Source organism: Salvelinus fontinalis, chromosome 14 (genome assembly GCF_029448725.1).
Source record: "Salvelinus fontinalis isolate EN_2023a chromosome 14, ASM2944872v1, whole genome shotgun sequence".
Lineage (NCBI taxonomy): Eukaryota > Metazoa > Chordata > Actinopteri > Salmoniformes > Salmonidae > Salvelinus > Salvelinus fontinalis.
Window position 1 is genome coordinate 31,022,338 of NC_074678.1, and position 17,248 is coordinate 31,039,585.

Below are 17,248 nucleotides of genomic sequence, written 5' to 3' on the forward strand. Positions count from 1 at the left end.
CCTGTGGCGGGCCGGGCGCAGTGCGCGCCAACCAAGGGGGCCAGGTACACGGTGTTTCCTCCGACACATTGGTGCGGCTGGCTTCCGGGTTGGAGGCGCGCTGTGTTAAGAAGCAGTACGGCTGGTTGGGTTGTGCTTCGGAGGATGCATGGCTTTCGACCTTCGTCTCTCCCGAGCCCGTACGGGAGTTGTAGCGATGAGACAAGGTAGTAATTACTAGCGATTGGATACCACGAAAATTGGGGAGAAAATGGGATAAAAAATAAAAAAATAAAATAAAATAAAAATAATAATAATAATTTGTTCTTAACTGACTTGCCTAGTTAAATAAATATTCAAAAAATAAGGCATTGACAAGCTGAATCTGTGTTTGAGGAAAGAACTGTGTTTACTTAATTATTTACCTAACTAATTATCTGTTTTCTTAATGGCTAATGCATTCATTGCATTGAATAAACTTATTTGACTCTATCCAGTCCTCAGCCATACACCTGTACTCAGATCTTACAATAGTGTCTGTACTGTGACACATGCTACCCTGCATGCCTGCATGTTAAGCAGCTTTTGCTGCACAACTGTTTCAAATGTATTAGTTTGTGACGAACTTTGTGAGAAGAAACATGACTGTTTTCACAGGCTACACTAGTCATTCAGAAGATAAGCACAAGCTTCAATGATGCAATGGGTGCCTGGGCCTACACAAAAGCACAGCCTGACATCAAAATATCAGGGTGCATAATGTTTTAGTATTTATTAGGATCCCCATTAGCTGCTCGCCTGCTACCAAGGCAGCAGCTACCATTCCTGGTGTCCAAACAGGATAAAAACAATTACAATGTGCAATACTACAATGTGTGTGTGTGTGTGTGTGTAAAGTGTGTGTTAGAGTATGTATGCGTGTGTGTTTGTGTGTGTGTGTCTCTCTTCAAAGTTCACGTTGTGCCGTGAGGTGTTGTTGTATCTGTTTAATTGTAGGTAATTGGCAGGGTTTTAGAGATGGGCTGTATTTCGAGTAGACCAGCATATTTTCTTGGCACTGCTAAGCTATTGTTGTGAGGAGTGTCAAACAACTCTGATGTAGGCTACTTTGAATAGTGACATACTGTGTTTACACTCTGTGACCTGGGATTGTCTAATAAGGGTTGTTTTCTCCCCTGTTGGCATATCCCTCTTGTGTGTAGGTGATGGGGATTCAGACAGGCCCTTGGGGAGCACACCCTTCATCACAGGCAATGAAAGAGGCGGTGATGACCGGTCACGGTCAGAGTGTGGAATTAGTCTCAGAACATGAACACAAGACAGCCCAACTTTCCAGCAGGTGGTGCCAGGTATACTCCTGTCTGATCCTCTCCACGTGGCTAATGCCTATGATTATGTGCTTCTAAAGGGGCTTTAGTCCACAGACACCTACCCCTACACATCAGTGGTAAGAGTCTGACTGGGGACATCCCTGTCCGTGTAGACCAACAATACGTAATGTTAATAGAAATATATGATTTAAGAAGTACAAGGGGTGTGACACTTTTCTGTATTTCTAGGATTCCCAGCCCTGTTTCTATGAAAGCAGTCAGTCAGTTTCCAGGATTACTGATTAGAGGTTCATACCTACTGGAGATGAGCAGGCTCTGACTGACGCTGTGGCAACCATTGGCCCAATCACCATTGCTGTGGATGCAGATCACCCAAGCTTCATGTTCTACAGTTCAGGTTGGTCTTCATACCTTGAAGCTTGACAACTAAAGGTAGTGTTTTTTTTCGTTTGACTGTACATAATATTAACTTTGGTAGTCCAGGTAAACGTTTTTTGATTCCATTAAAAAAATGCATTTTCCCTATCTGAGCTTGCCTCATTGTAACTAGTGCTATTATTGGTCAAACAGGAATATATGAGGAGCCAAGCTGTAACCCCAACAACCTCAGTCATGCAGTGCTGCTGGTTGGCTATGGCTCTGAAGAGGGACAAGACTATTGGATCATCAAAACAGGTGGGTGAATCACAGGTGGGAGTAACATGGTTTACATTCTCACAAAATATCATAATGGGGTTACTTTTTCATGTACAGTACCAGTCAAAAGTTTGGACACACCTACTCATTCAAGGGTTTTCTTTATTTTTAATATTTTCTACATTGTAGAATAATAGTGAAGACATCAAAACTATGAAATAACACATATGGAATCATGTAGTAACCAAAAATATATTTTATATTTGAGATTCTTCAAAGTAGCCGCCCCTTTGCCTTGATGACAGCTTAGCACACTCTTGGCATTCTCTCAACCAGCTTCATGAGGAATGCTTTTCCAACAGTCTTGAAGGAGTTCCCACATATGCTGAGCACCTGTTGGCTGCTTTTCCTTCACTCTGCGATCAAACTCATCCCAAACCATCTCAATTGGGTTGAGGTCGGGTGATTGTGGAGGCCAGGTCATCTGATGCAGCACTCCATCACTCTCCTTCTTGGTCAAATAGCCCTTACACAGCCTGGAGGTGTGTTTTGGGTCATTGTCTTGTTGAAAAACAAATTATAGTCCCACTAAGCGCAAACCAGATGGGATGGCATATCGCTGCAGAATGCTGTGCTAGCCATGCTGGTTAAGTGTGCCTTGAATTCTAAATAAATCACAGACAGTGTCATCAGCAAAGCACCATTACACCTCCTCCTCCATGCTTCACGGTGGGAACCACACATGCGTTGATAATCCGTTCCCCTACTCTGCGTCTCACAAAGACGCGGTGGTTTGAAACAAAAATCTCAAAGTTGGATTCATCAGACCAAAGGACAGATTTCCACTGGTCTAATGTCCATCGCTCATGTTTCTTGGCCCAAGCAAGTCCCTTCTTCTTATTGTTGTCCTTTAGTAGTGGTTTCTTTGCAGCAATTCAACCATGAAGGCCTGATTCACGCAGTCTCCTCTGAACAGTTGATGTTGAGATGTGTCTGTTACTTGAACTCTGTGAAGTATTTATTTGGGCTGCAATTTCTGAGGTGCAGTTAACTGTAATGAACTTATCCTCCGCAGCAGAGGTAACTCTGGGTCTGACTGACCTTCATGTCTTAAAGTAATGATGGACTGTCATTTCTCTTTGCTTATTTGAGCTGTTCTTGCCATAATATGGACTTAGTCTTTTACCAAATAGAGCTATCTTCTGTATACCACCCCTACCTTGTCACAACACAACAGATTGGCTCAAACACGTTAAAAAGGAAAACAATTCCACAAATTAACTTTTAACAAGGCACACCTGTTAATTGAAATGCATTCCAGGTGACTACCTCATGAAGCTGGTTGAGAGAATGCCAAGAGTGTGCAAACTGTCATCAAGGCAAAGGGTGGCTACTTTGAAGAATCTCAAATATAAAATATATTTTGATTTGTTTAACACTTTTTTGGATACTACATGAATCCATTATTTATTTGAATTGCGCGCCCTCCAGTTTCACCGGAAGTTGTCCCGCTAGCGGGATGCCTAGGCTTATGTGACTTCTGAAGGTAATTGGTTGCACCAGATCTTATTTAGGGGCTTCATAGCAAAGGGGGTGAACATGTGCCCGCACCACTTTTCATAATTTATTTTTAGAAACAAGTAATTTTTTTATTTCACTTCACCAATTTGGACTATTTTGTGTATGTTCATCACATGAAATCCAAATAAAAATCCATTCAAATTACAGGTTGTAATGCAACTGTAACGGCAGTCTAAGTCGTCCTCCTCATCGGACGAGGAGAGGCGAGAAGGATCGGAGGACCAATGTGCAGCGTGGTAAGTTTCCATAATTTAATGACATGAAAACTAGACAAGAATACAAAACAACAGACGTACTAACCGTCACAGTTTGTGTGGCACAAACACTGACACAGGAGACAACCACCCACAAAATCCCCAACAGAAAACAAGCCACCTATATATGATTCTCAATCAGGGACAACGATTGACAGCTGCCTCTGATTGAGAACCATATTAGGCTGAACACAGAAACAGACAAACTAGACACACAACATAGAATGCCCACCCAGCTCACGTCCTGACCAACACTAAAACAAGCACAACACATAAGAACTTTGGTCAGGACGTTACAGCAACAAAATAGGAAAAACGCCAAGGGGGATGAATACTTTTGCAAAGCACTGTACATATACACACACACACACACAGCAGGATAGATCATTCCTGACTCACCAGTAAGGTAAACATACTGTATGGCTTAGTTCTGCTTTTTCCAAACCTGCTGATCCAGATGGATATCAGTCATATCCACAGATTAGCATTCATGCCAGACTGCATTACCTCTCACATCATGAACCATACCACCAACATTCCACAAGCCTGCTTCATTGATAAACAGAGAGAACACTTTATTTCCCAGAACTGTCAGTACAATACTGATGGGGATCGATGTGAGCGCTGCAAAGAGGGTTACTACAGCAATGCTGCCCAGAGTACCTGTCGTGGGTGTCTTATCCCTGAAGCTCTATCTCTTAATGCATATAGAAGGTAAACTATTACTCAAAGTATTTCAATATGATAATATGATACATCATTATCATGATAATCCCCACCTCTTTTCTTGCACTCTCAGATCTCCTTCGTCAGCTGAGTGAGGCTAACTCTAGTATACCCAACATAAATGTGGCAGTGGAGGAGGTGGCCAGGATGATGAAGGAGGTGCAGTGCATGGTGCAGGAGATGAGAAAGCTTGGCTGCAGTAACCAGACAAGGAGGCTGCCAGGGAGCAAGAGGAGGCTCACAAACGTGAGATCTGGGCCTTTTGGATTAGACTAAAGTCACTTACAGTACAGGGCAGCACATTATTTAACATTCTTTTGAATGAGACATTCCATACATCAATGTGACACAAGTTCTTGATAGACGTGACTCAAGGTGCAAAGGGTAATACATGTGTCCCTCTCAGTATTGGACTTCATCAGGAACAATATGACAACTCCATTGGATGACAACCTGGCTGTAGCCAATGAGACGGCCGAGTCCCTGATGACGTGGGGCTCTGCGTTGAGTGATCTGGCAGAGGCTGTGGCACAAGCAGAGGATATGGTGAACAGGACATGGAGCCTCAACTACAGCAGTACTGACTTCCTAAGAGACCTGATGGTAATGTCAAATACTGAAGAATAACATCTATGAAATGTTGTAGATCTCAGATACAACGCAAAAAATGTCCCTCCCTTTTCCAAATAATTTACTAGCAACTAAAAGATGAGCTGGAGAGGAAACGTGATTCAATCCAATCAATATGACCAAAGATAAACTGAGGAATATCACAAACCTTTTGGAAATGATGAAGGAGCACAACAAGGTATGAAGCAGATAAATTCAAATTGTTTCCAGTGGATATTATTATTTATCTTGTAATGAAGGAGGCATTAAAAATGTAATTTAAATCTTTCAGGACTACGAGCACCTTGCAGCCGAGATAGACCAAATCAAATCAAAAATGTATTTATAAAGCCCTTCTTACATCAGCTGATATATCAAAGTGCTGTACAGAAACTCAGCCTAAACCCCAAACAGCAAGCAATGCAGGTGTAGAAGCATGGTGGCTAGGAAAAACTCCCTAGAAAGTCCAGAACCTAGGATAAAACCTAGAGAGGAACCAGGATATGAGGGGTGGCCAGTCCTCTTCTGGCTGTGCCGGGTGGAGATTATAACAGAACATGGCCAAGATGTTCAAATGCTCATAGATGACCAGCAGGGTCAAATAATAATAATCACAGTGGATGTCGAGGGTGCAACAGGTCAGCACCTCAGGAGTAAATGTCAGTTGGCTTTTCATAGCCGATCACGCAGAGTATCTCTACCGCTCCTGCAGTCTCTAGAGAGTTGAAAACAGAAGGTCTGGGACAGGTAGCATGTCTGGTGAACAGGTCAGGATTCCATAGCCGCAGGCAGAACAGTTGAAACTGGAGCAGCAGCACGGCCAGGTGGACTGGGGACAGCAAGGAGTCATCAGGCCAGGTAGTCCTGAGGCATGGTCCTAGGCCTCATGGCCAGGAGAAATACTCCAGATATAACAGACTGAGCCTAGACCCCCGACACATAAACTACTGCAGCATAAATACTGGAGGCTGAGACAGGAGGGGTCGGGAGACACTGTGGCACCATCCAACGATAACCCCGGACAGGGCCAAACAGGCACCCACTTTGCCAAAGCACAGCCCCCACACCACTAGAGGGATACCTTCAACCACCAACTTACCATCCTGAGACAAGGCCGAGTATAGCCCACAAAGATCTCCGCCACGGCACAACCCAAGGGGCGCGCCATCCCAGACAGGAAGATCACGTCAGTGACTCAATCCACTCAAGTGACGCACCCCTCCTAGGGACAGCATGGAAGAGCACCAGAAAGCCAGTGACTCAGCCCCTGTAATAGGGTTAGACGGAGCCAAACCCAATCTCACTGAGACACTGAATGATATCGCTAAAGCAAAGCAGGAGTCGTTGTCATGGCAGAGGAGCATACTGAGGAGCTAAACAGACTGGCAATGGAACTACAAATGTAGGTAGACAAAGAGGGGGTTAGGTTGTTCTTAGGTGGGGGCCTATTTCTTCATACCCCACAGATGTTTTCTATGTCGCGACCTTTGTGTGGGCTTGTATGGACTGTTATGCCCTGATCTGTTTCACCTGTCCCTGTGATTGTCTCCACCCCCTCCAGGTGTCGCTTATTTTCCCCAGTGTATTTATCCCTGTGTTTTCTGTCTCTGTATGCCAGTTCGTCTTGTATGTTTAGTCAAGTCAACCAGTGTGTTTTTCCCCTGTACTCCTTTTTGTTTCTCCTTTGCTAGTCCTCCCGGTTTTGACCACTGCCTTACTCTGGACTACTTTCCCGCCTGCCTGATCATCCTGCCTGCCCTGCACTTGAATCTGCCTGCCCTGCACTTGAATCTGCCTGCCCTGACCTTGAATCTGCCTGCCCTTCGGGTACCTGTTGGACTCTGAACTGGTTTTGACCTTTTGCCTGTACACGACCATTCTCTTGCCTACCCCTTTTTGGATGAATTAACATTGTAAGACTCCAACCATCTGCCTCCTGTGTCTGCATCTGGATCTCGCCTTGTGCCTTTATAATGGACCACTGTGAGTGTTGTATTCCTTGTTATTGCAGGGCAGTACACTATGCCACCAACAGCTCTGACCTGCTGCAGAAAGCGTGAGAGCCTACAGCAGAATAATAGACAAAGAGGGGGTTAGGTTGTTCATTGAAGAGCCATTGAAGAGGCAGAGATGGTGGCCAACAAATCCAAAGAGGCAGCCGAAAATGCTCTGAAGGTGATTATACTGTGGCTGTTACAGCCACCATGAACTTTCAATTCACAATGACATGGAAAATACAGATAACATACCATGCAAAATTATTTCACATCTCTTAACTTTATGTTTCAGGATGTGGAGGAGAACGGTCTGACCAACAGGTCCGAGGAGCTAAAGAATAATGCAAGAAGCTTACTGACAGAGGCCATGAATGCCGAGAAAGACCTTAAAGGTGTAGTAATCATCCTAATTCTTGCTTTTTAACGACACAAAGCTACATTAGAAACAAGAATTGCACCAAAATGTATGATGTTACTGACCCATTCTCAATCCTTCCAGGTCGACATGTATTGTCATGAGTCTTATCATGGAGGCAGAACTGAGCAATGTATCCTTAGATGGGCCAGCTGCAAAGTCAAAATTAGCTATATGTAAAGATTAATGAGAACAAAAATGAGCTTTTTGCTCTTAATTTAAGGTCAGGGTTAGGCATTAGGGTTAGCAGTGTGGTTAAGGTTAGGGCTAAGGTTAAAAAGGATTAGGTTTAAAATCAGATTTTAGACTTTGTGGCTGTGCCAGCTAGTGACCACTTGGCAGAACTTCATCCAACCTGCTAAATGATATGGGGCAAATGCTTTGCTTTGATGTTGAAAAAAGCTTTGCACTTTGAACCTGTTAATGGAGGGATTGTGGTCAATTCACTATTCACTGAGTATATGTTTTGTATACTCAGTGTATATTCCAAATTATCTGCATCTTTTTACACACAGACCTCAGCCAAAGTTGACACCCACAAGCAACGTGTTGGTCAGATAAAGAAGAAAAGAGACATGATGAGAAAAGATGCTGTTGCAGTTACAGATTCAAAGAAGTTTTTGGACACAAGATGAAAGATTATGCTTGTGTTTTAATGATGACATGGAACAGATGAGAATAACATCTGCAGTTTACACACTCTGCCACAACATGAACATGGGTATGTTATTCACACACACTATTTTTGTGTGTTTCAGATTACATTGGGCAACTAATAGACTCTGCCAAAGCAGCTGTCACTGCTGCCAGTAACACATTCAATGACATAACAGACACTCTAAATAATATCAGCCAAGAAAAAAAGGGTGTCAGGTAGCCGGGCCAGTAAGCAAAGTTTGCTGGTTCGAATCTCCGAGTTGACTAGGTGAAAAATCTGATTTCCTCCCCTGGTGTTTCTCCCCAGCTCTCTATTTGGGATGACCTCCAATGGGAAGGGTCACATTGAGCTCCCCCCCAAAACATTGAGGATTTAAATGCATTTACAGCCGCTGTACTGCTTAACTGCCGCTAGACAAGCCCCCTAGGGGTGACCGTAGGCGCAGACAGAACACACAGGATGGCAGAAACCTCTTTGTGCCTCTTGGCAACAAGGACTCAAGTGGGCCATCTGAGTAAATAATGCAGTCATAATATTGTTGAGAATTAATTTGGAATTTCAATTGATTCATTACTCTTTTGATGCATTTTTGTATCATAGATGCAAAAAAACATTGTATGATGTTTATTTACTTAATCCAGTGCACGTACTGTATATGTCATAATTCTTTACTTTTCATTTATGGCTTGTTTCTCCCCCTTCCAGTCATCGAAAGACTTCATTGGAATGACTATAAAGAATAACACACTCCGCTGTGCAAACAAGCTGGGTGGTCGTACATGAGCTGAACATCGACCACATAACCAGAACTAAAGTGAACTCCACTGTTTTTGACAAGGTGGTCTTTAACAGGTACACTTCTGGGGAAACATTCTGGATTTGATACTAGCTTGATGACATGGCAGTTTGTCTATGATGGAAACCGCTCCTTTGTAATCCTGTTTGCTTTCGATTTCTCTAGAGTTTAGCCAGATGCTGAGGTCAGTCTCACACACAGCTTTACATCACAGCCTGTCTAAGGAGAGTTAGCGGGTTAACACAGCAGTTGGCCTCCTCAACCTGGACACCAACAGTGTGATCTTCTACGTGGACGGCACTGGTTACGGTTTAGTTACAGACATTAAAGACCCTGAAATCCAGAGAAGACTGGTCAAGTTCCACACAAACAGCCGGGTGTGGAATGCATTACTGTTTTATATAGGAAATGAGGTATGTATGTATATCTGATATCAGGTACAAATGTTCATTTGAATCACATGCAGAAACCATTGAATAATTAGTACATGCTAGTGAATGAAAGACTTGGTTTACATTATAAGTAGTGTAATCAATTAAGCATACAATATCTTCAAGTACACACAGGAAATTCAAGGTATTGCAGTTGAACATGACTAGATTAAATCCTTGTTGAGATTTTTGATTGTGTGTAGTGTAAATGTCGTCATGAATGTTGTATTTCATAGGATTCGTACACTAGTGTTATTGTGGAGAGAGGTTGTCTTGTGCTGCAGGGAAGACCAGACGACTAAGACCTCAAAGCCATGAGTGAGTGAAACTTTCCCAGTAATGTAAGTTAGTAACAGACTCTCTGTGTACAGTTCACCCAGAAAGGCTTAGTTTGTCTGCATCAACTTTTTTGTTTACTTCTGCTTTCTCCCTATGAATTTACAGTTGTAATGGATACACAATTTGAAGTACATGTTGTACATGGAGAAGAACGTTTCAGGAATTTCTACATGGTGGGTCTATCGGCATCATTGAGAGAAATGTACAGAACTCTGTGAATGGGCTTTCTGCCATAATATCCTCTTGCATGGGATACTTGGGTCTTCCTGGAATGTTTTCTCAATGATGCAATTATCCATGTCATCCATTTTCCTTCAGATAACATCAGTCCCTCCAATCAGAGGATGTATAGATAATGTAATTTAATACCTCGGGAGATTGAGTTTAACACAACAATTGGTGTCAGTGTTGGATGTCCAACCTTTCTTTTGGTAAACCACCTCATAAATTGCAACACCATTTTGTGAATGCATTTCAGACTGCACAATGTGGGGGATGAGTTTACACATTTTACAGTCAGTGTTATAGAATTTTCTTGTACAATGTGTTTTCTTTTTAGGGTGTTTGTGAGGCTACTCCCTTTCAGTGGACTCACAGGGTTTCTGGACCACCCTTGTGGCCATGGTCTCTCTGGGGTACAGGAGCAAGGAGAATAGAAGTGTTCTTCTCAGGACCAGCCAAGTCAGAGGTCAGTCCACTATTCAGTAATGGATTAAGTTTCTCATAGAGCATCATCCAAAGGCTGCTCTCGGTGTGTCATATTTTAACCTCAAATACAAGCAAGAGTATCAAAAGGAGTTAACAAAATGATTTTAACAGTTTTTCACTCTTTTTGTTAACACTCATTGCACCATTTATTTATTGATCAGCGTCATGGATTCCAGCTCTCATTGGTTGATGGAAGTCTACCAAGACCTATAATGATGAAAGATGGCACTACTTGACTGTATTAAGGATAGCACACAGTAAGACATTTTAATTTGTCAAGCTGTTTCTTATCTGATATTCTGAAATTGCAATGAAGTGTACAATGTTATAGTTGATTTGTTCCAAACAGACATAACAACATTTCCTCAGATTGGAGTTGAGGGTTGATAACAGAGACTTGGGCCAGCATCGATTTCACCCCCATCGTCGGATGGGGCCACAGTGTCTCCTGACCCCTCCTGTCTCAGCCTCCAGTATTTATGCTGCAGTAGTTTGTGTCGGGGGGCTAGGGTCAGTCTGTTATATCTGGAGTATTTCTCCTGTCTTATCCGGTGTCCTGTGTGAATTTAAGTATGCTCTCTCTAATTCTCTCTCTTTATTTCAGAGGACCTGAGCCCTAGGACCATGCCTCAGGACTACCTGGCATGATGACTCCTTGTTGTCCCCAGTCCACCTGGCCGTGCTGCTGCTCCAGTTTCAACTGTTCTGCCTGCGGCTATGGAACCCTGACCTGTTCACTGTGATTACTATTTGACCATGCTGGTCATTTATGAACATTTGAACATCTTGGCAATGTTCTGTTATCTCCACCCGGCACAGCAAGAAGAGGACTGGCCACCCCTCGTAGCCTGGTTTCTTCCTAGATTTTGGCCTTTCCAGGGAGTTTTTCCTAGCCACAATGCTTCTACACCTGCATTGCTTGTTGTTTGGGGTTTTAGGCTGGGTTTCTGTACAGCACTTTGAGATATCAGCTGATGTAAGAAGGGCTATATAAATAAATTTGATTTGATCATTTTCAGGATTCATTCAGGACTATCTGTAATCATGGTAGCATCCATATTAATGTAGAAGTGTTTAGAAACATTTTCTATTCTTATGTACAATTAAAGTGACAAAGAAATGACAAGACATTAACCATTAAGTTCTATTGGGCACAAAATAATCTGAAATACAACCAAAACAAACAGCAAGTGCATCCAACAAGTTTAATCTCAAGCTGGATGTAATCCTTGCATGCTAGGAATATGGGACTAAATACTACATTTTTGACTAGTTTAATACACATAAGTGAATTTGTACCAATACCTTTGGGCCCCTAAAATGGGAGGACTATGTACAAAAAGTGCTGTAATTTAAAAACGGTTCACCCGATATGGATGAAAATATCCTCAAATTAAAGCTGACCGTCTGCAATACAACCTAATTACATTGTATCATTTGAAATCCAATGTGCTGGAGTACAGAGCCAAAATGACCAAAACATTTCACTGTCCCAATACTTTTGGCGCTCACTATATGTAAAAGAAAAGCACTCTCTCTGTGCATTAACAATTTACATCACTAGAGGATACTGCAGTGCTCTCATTACTGTGTTGCTGCCTTTGCGAGGTCATTCACACTTTTGGGGTCAAGACAATGTTTTCTAAATGTTTTATGAATTGAACATTAACATGTTTTCAATTAGTGAGTGACTTGGTGTATTTTATGAATTAACAGGTAAAATATCTTCAAGATGAGCTGGCACAAGTCAACACTAGTGAGGCTAAAATAGAATTGATTTGATCTCAAAACCATGTCTGACATTGATCACTGAACAATACTTGCTGCTGTATATCAAAAACTACGATTGCACAATCGGTTTCAACATACTAAAAGTTGAAGTTTAACCAAATGCTTGTTAAAACTTGTAAAAGGAATTCCAAATTTTACGCCTGAACAATTTTCTCAATATTATGAAGGGACTGCAGATAAAATGGATATACTAATGAGTAATGAAATCCAATTGGTAAGCCATATAGTCATTAAGACTAGGAAGACGATAATGTTATGGGGTTCTAGACTCTCCTTCCAGGCTAACTGCTGTAGTCTACGGAGGTTAGTACTGCACAAAGCTAGGACCCCCTGGCTTGGCACACATCATTTATTCATGCAGGGTGCACTAATGTGTGTCTAATGCACGTCTGGACTTAGCTCATACTGCGACCAGGGACCGCAGAGTCCAGACAACTATTTCTCTCTCTCTATCCACTCTGTATCTCAATCTTGCACATCAAATAAAACATAATGAAATGCTAATGTCAATATGCAGGATCTTTTTGATTTGTTTATATTGTCCTCATAGTTGGGGACACACCCTTGTCACATATCTCACTGCACATCACACCAGCACCTGTCTGTGCTTGCAATCCAGGAAGAAAGGAACAACAAAGAGGTGGATACATAATATATATTTGTTAAATTAAATACAGTATTTAATTCTAAACCAGGGGTCTCAAACATTTTCTGGCATGAGAGCTACACTACATGACCAAAGATATGTGGACACCTGCTCATCGAACATCTCATTCCAAAATCATGGGCATTAATATGCTATAACAGCCTCCTCCACTCTTCTGGGAAGGCTTTCCACTCGATGTTGGAACATTGCTGCAGGGACTTGCTTCAGCTCAGCCACAAGAGGGTTAGTGAGGTCGGGAACTGGTGTTGGGTGATTAGGTCTGGCTCGCATTCGGCTTCCTATTCATCCCAAAGGTGTTCAATGGGGTTGTGGTCAGGCCTCTGTGCAGGCCAGTCAAGTTCTTCCACACCAATCTCAACAAGCAATTTCTGTATGGACCTCACTTTCTGCACGGGGGCATTGTCATGCTGAAACAGGAAAGGGCCTTCCCCAAACTGTTGCCACAAAGTTGGAAGCACAGAAACGTTTAGAAAGTAATTGTATGCTGTAGAGTTAAGCAATAGCCAAATCCACTAAGTTGAAAAGGTGTCCACATACTTTAGTATATATAGTGTACTTAAAAAAAATAAAACATGTCGCGAGCAACTGATTTTTTTCTGTACTGAGCAAAAATATAAATGCAACATGCAACAATTTCAAAGATTCTACTGAGTTACAGTTCATATGAGGATATCAATCAATTGAAATAAATTAATTAGTGTCACACCCTGATCTGTTTCACCTGTCTTTATGATTGTCTCCACCCCCCTCCAGGTGTCGCCCATCTTCCCCATTATTCCCTGTGTATTTATACCTGTGTTCTCTGTTTGTCTGTTGCCAGTTTGTCTGGTTTGTCAAGTCAACCAGTGGTTTTGTGTCTCAGCTCCTGGTTTTCCCCAGTCACTCTTTTTCTCGTCCTCCTGGTCCTGACTCTTGCCTGTCCTGACTCTTGCCTGTCCTGACTCTTGCCTGTCCTGACTCTTGCCTGTCCTGACTCTTGCCTGTCCTGACTCTTGCCTGTCCTGACTCTTGCCTGCCCTGACTCTTGCCTGCCCTGACTCTTGCCTGCCCTGACTCTTGCCTGCCCTGACTCTTGCCTGCCCTGACTCTTGCCTGCCCTGACTCTGAGCCCGCCTGCCTGACCACTCTGCCTGCCCCTGAGCCTGCCCCTGAGCCTGCCTGCCGACCTGTACCTTTGCCCCACCTCTGGATTATTGACCTCTGCATAGCCTGAGCCTGCCTGCAGTCCGGTACCGTTACCCCACCTCTGGTTTACTGAACCCTGCCTGCCGTGACCTGTTCGATTATTAAACCATTGTTAATTTGATGTTGTGGATCAGAAAACCAGTCATTATCTGGTGTGACCACCATTTGCCTCATGCAATGTGACACATCTGCTTCGCACAGAGTTGATCAGGCTGTTGATTGTGGCCTGTGGAATGTTGTCCCACTCAAATCAAATCAAATGTATTTATAAAGCCCTTACATCAGCTGATATCTCAAAGTGATGTACAGAAACCCAGCCTAAAACCCCAAACAGCAAGCAATGCAGGTGTAGAAGCGCGGTGGCTAGGAAATACTCCCTAGAAAGGCCAGAACCTAGGAAGAAACCTAGAGAGGAACCAGGCTATGAGGGGTGGCCAGTCCTCTTCTGGCTGTGCCGGGTGGAGATTATATCAGAACATGGCCAAGATGTTCAAATGTTCATAAGTGACCAGCAAGGTCAAATAATAATAATCAAAGTGGATGTCGAGGGTGCAACAGGTCAGCACCTCAGGAGTAAATGTCAGTTGGCTTTTCATAGCCGATCATTCAGAGTATCTCTACCGCTCCTGCTGTCTCTAGAGAGTTGAAAACAGCAGGTCTGGGACAGGTAGCACGTCCGGTGAACAGGTCAGGGTCACATAGCCGCAGGCAGAACAGTTCAAACTGGAGCAGCAGCACGGCCAGGTGGACTGGGGACAGAAAGGAGTCATCAGGCCAGGTAGTCCTGAGGCATGGTCCTAGTGCTCAGGTCCTCCGAGAGAAAGAAAGAGAGAAAGAGAGAGTTAGAGAGAGCATACTTAAATTCACACAGGACACCGGATAAGACAGGAGAAATAGTCCAGATATAACAGACTGGCCCTAGCCCCCCGACACATAAACTACTGCAGCATAAATACTGTAGAGAAAGAAAGCCTCTTCAAAGGCTCTGCAAAGTTGCTGGATATTGGAGAGAATTGGAAAACACTGTTTTATACATCAATTCAGATCATCCCAAACATGCTCTATGGGTGACATGTCTGGTGAGTATGCAAGCCATGGAAGAACTGATACACTTTCAGCTTCAAGGAATTGTGTTCAGATCCTTGCTACATGGGGCTGTGAATTATCATGCTGAAACATGAGGTGATGTCGGTAGATGAATGGCATGACAATGGGCCTCAGGATATCGTCACGATATCTCTGTGCATTCAAATTGTCGTCGATAAATTGCAATTGTGTTCATTGCCCATACCATAACCCCACCGCCACCATCGGGCACTCTGTTCACAACGTCGACATCAGCAAACCGCTTGCCCACACGATGCAATACACGTTGTTTACTGTTGTGAGGCCGGTTGGACGTACTGACAAATTCTCTAAAACAATGTTGGAGGTGGCTTATGGTAGAGAAATGAACATTAAATTATCTGGTAATAGCTCTGGACATTTCTGCAGTCAGCATGCCAATTGCATGCCCCCAAAACTTGAGACATCTGTGGCATTGTGTTGTGTGACAAAACTGCACATTTTAGAGTGGCCTTTTGTTGTCCCCAGCACAAGATGCACCTGTGTAATGATCATGCTGTTAAATCAGCTTCCTGATATGCCACACCTGTCAGGTGGATGGATTATCTTGGCAAAGGAAGAAAGGCTCACTAACAGGGATGTAAGCACATTTGTGCACAAAATTTGAGAGAAAAAATTGGAAGGGGAAAAAAACGAATTTAGATTTTTCTCCTGTGAGATACATTCAGCCTCTTGCGAATTGGAGGACAATTATGAAACACAGAGAGACTAAATATATATATATATATACAGTGGGCTCCAAAATTACTGGCACCCCTGACTGGCAATGCACAAACAATACTTAAAGAAATATAAACAAAATAATTACAGCAACAAACTCAAAATACCAACATGTGAAAAATACTGTACTTTATTAATGTTTCAATGGAACCCAACAAAATAATTTATTGATTTATTTAAAAATCTATGTCTTCCAAATCAAGGTTACACAATTAATGGCACCCTTAAATATTATTGTAAATAACATCTACCAAAATTAAACCAGGAATTAAATTCCACTAATTTAAGTTTATCTAAGTGTTAAGGAACTATTTTGAGCCATTATATCACTTCCTTTTTCACTAGGGTATAAAAATGAGGTAACACGCATGTAATATCCTTTTGTCATCCAACACCATGAAGAAAACAAAAGAACTGGCAATTCAAAAGAGACAGATGGTCGTAGTCCTTCATAAATCTGGTAATGGCTACAAGAAGATCCGCAAATGATTGAATATACCACTGAGCACTGTCAGGGCAATTATGAAAAAATTCAAAAGATATGGAACAGTTGAAAACCTCACGGGTAGAGGACGCAAATGCATTTTGCCTCCCAGGATAGGGAGGAGGATCGTGAGAGAGGCAACAAAACCCCCAGAATCACTGTGAAAGAATTTCAGTCCTTGGTGGCGTCTTGGGGTCACCAGGTTTAAAAAAACACCATCAGACGCCACCTCCACATCCACAGGCTCTTTGGAAGGGTTGCCAGAAGAAAGCCCTTAATGACCCCAAGACACAGACACAAGCGCTTGGAGTTTGCCAAACATCATTTAAATTATGATTGGAAGAAGGTGCTCTGGTCAGATGAGACCAACATTTTACGTTTAGCATCGGCATGTTTGGCGTCGAAACAGAGATGCATACAAGGAGAGGCACCTCATACCCACGGTGAAATATCGTGGTGGGTCAGTGATGTTTTGGGGCTGTTTTAATTCCAGAGGTCCAGAGGCACTTGTTAAGATTGATGGCATAATGAATTCCACCAAGTATCAGGCAATTTTGGCTGACAATCTGGTTGCCTCTGCCAGAAGGCTGGGACTTGGCCGTAGGTGGACTTCCCAACAAGACAATGACCCAAAACATACGTCAAGATCCACACAGAAATGGTTCTGTGACAACAAAATCACTGTTCTGACATGGCCATCTCAGTCGTTGGACCTCAATCCAATCGAAAACCTGTGGGCTGAGTTGAAGAGGGCAGTTGATAAGTGCAAACCCAAGAATGTGAAGGATCTTGAAAGGATCTGCAATGAGGAATGGT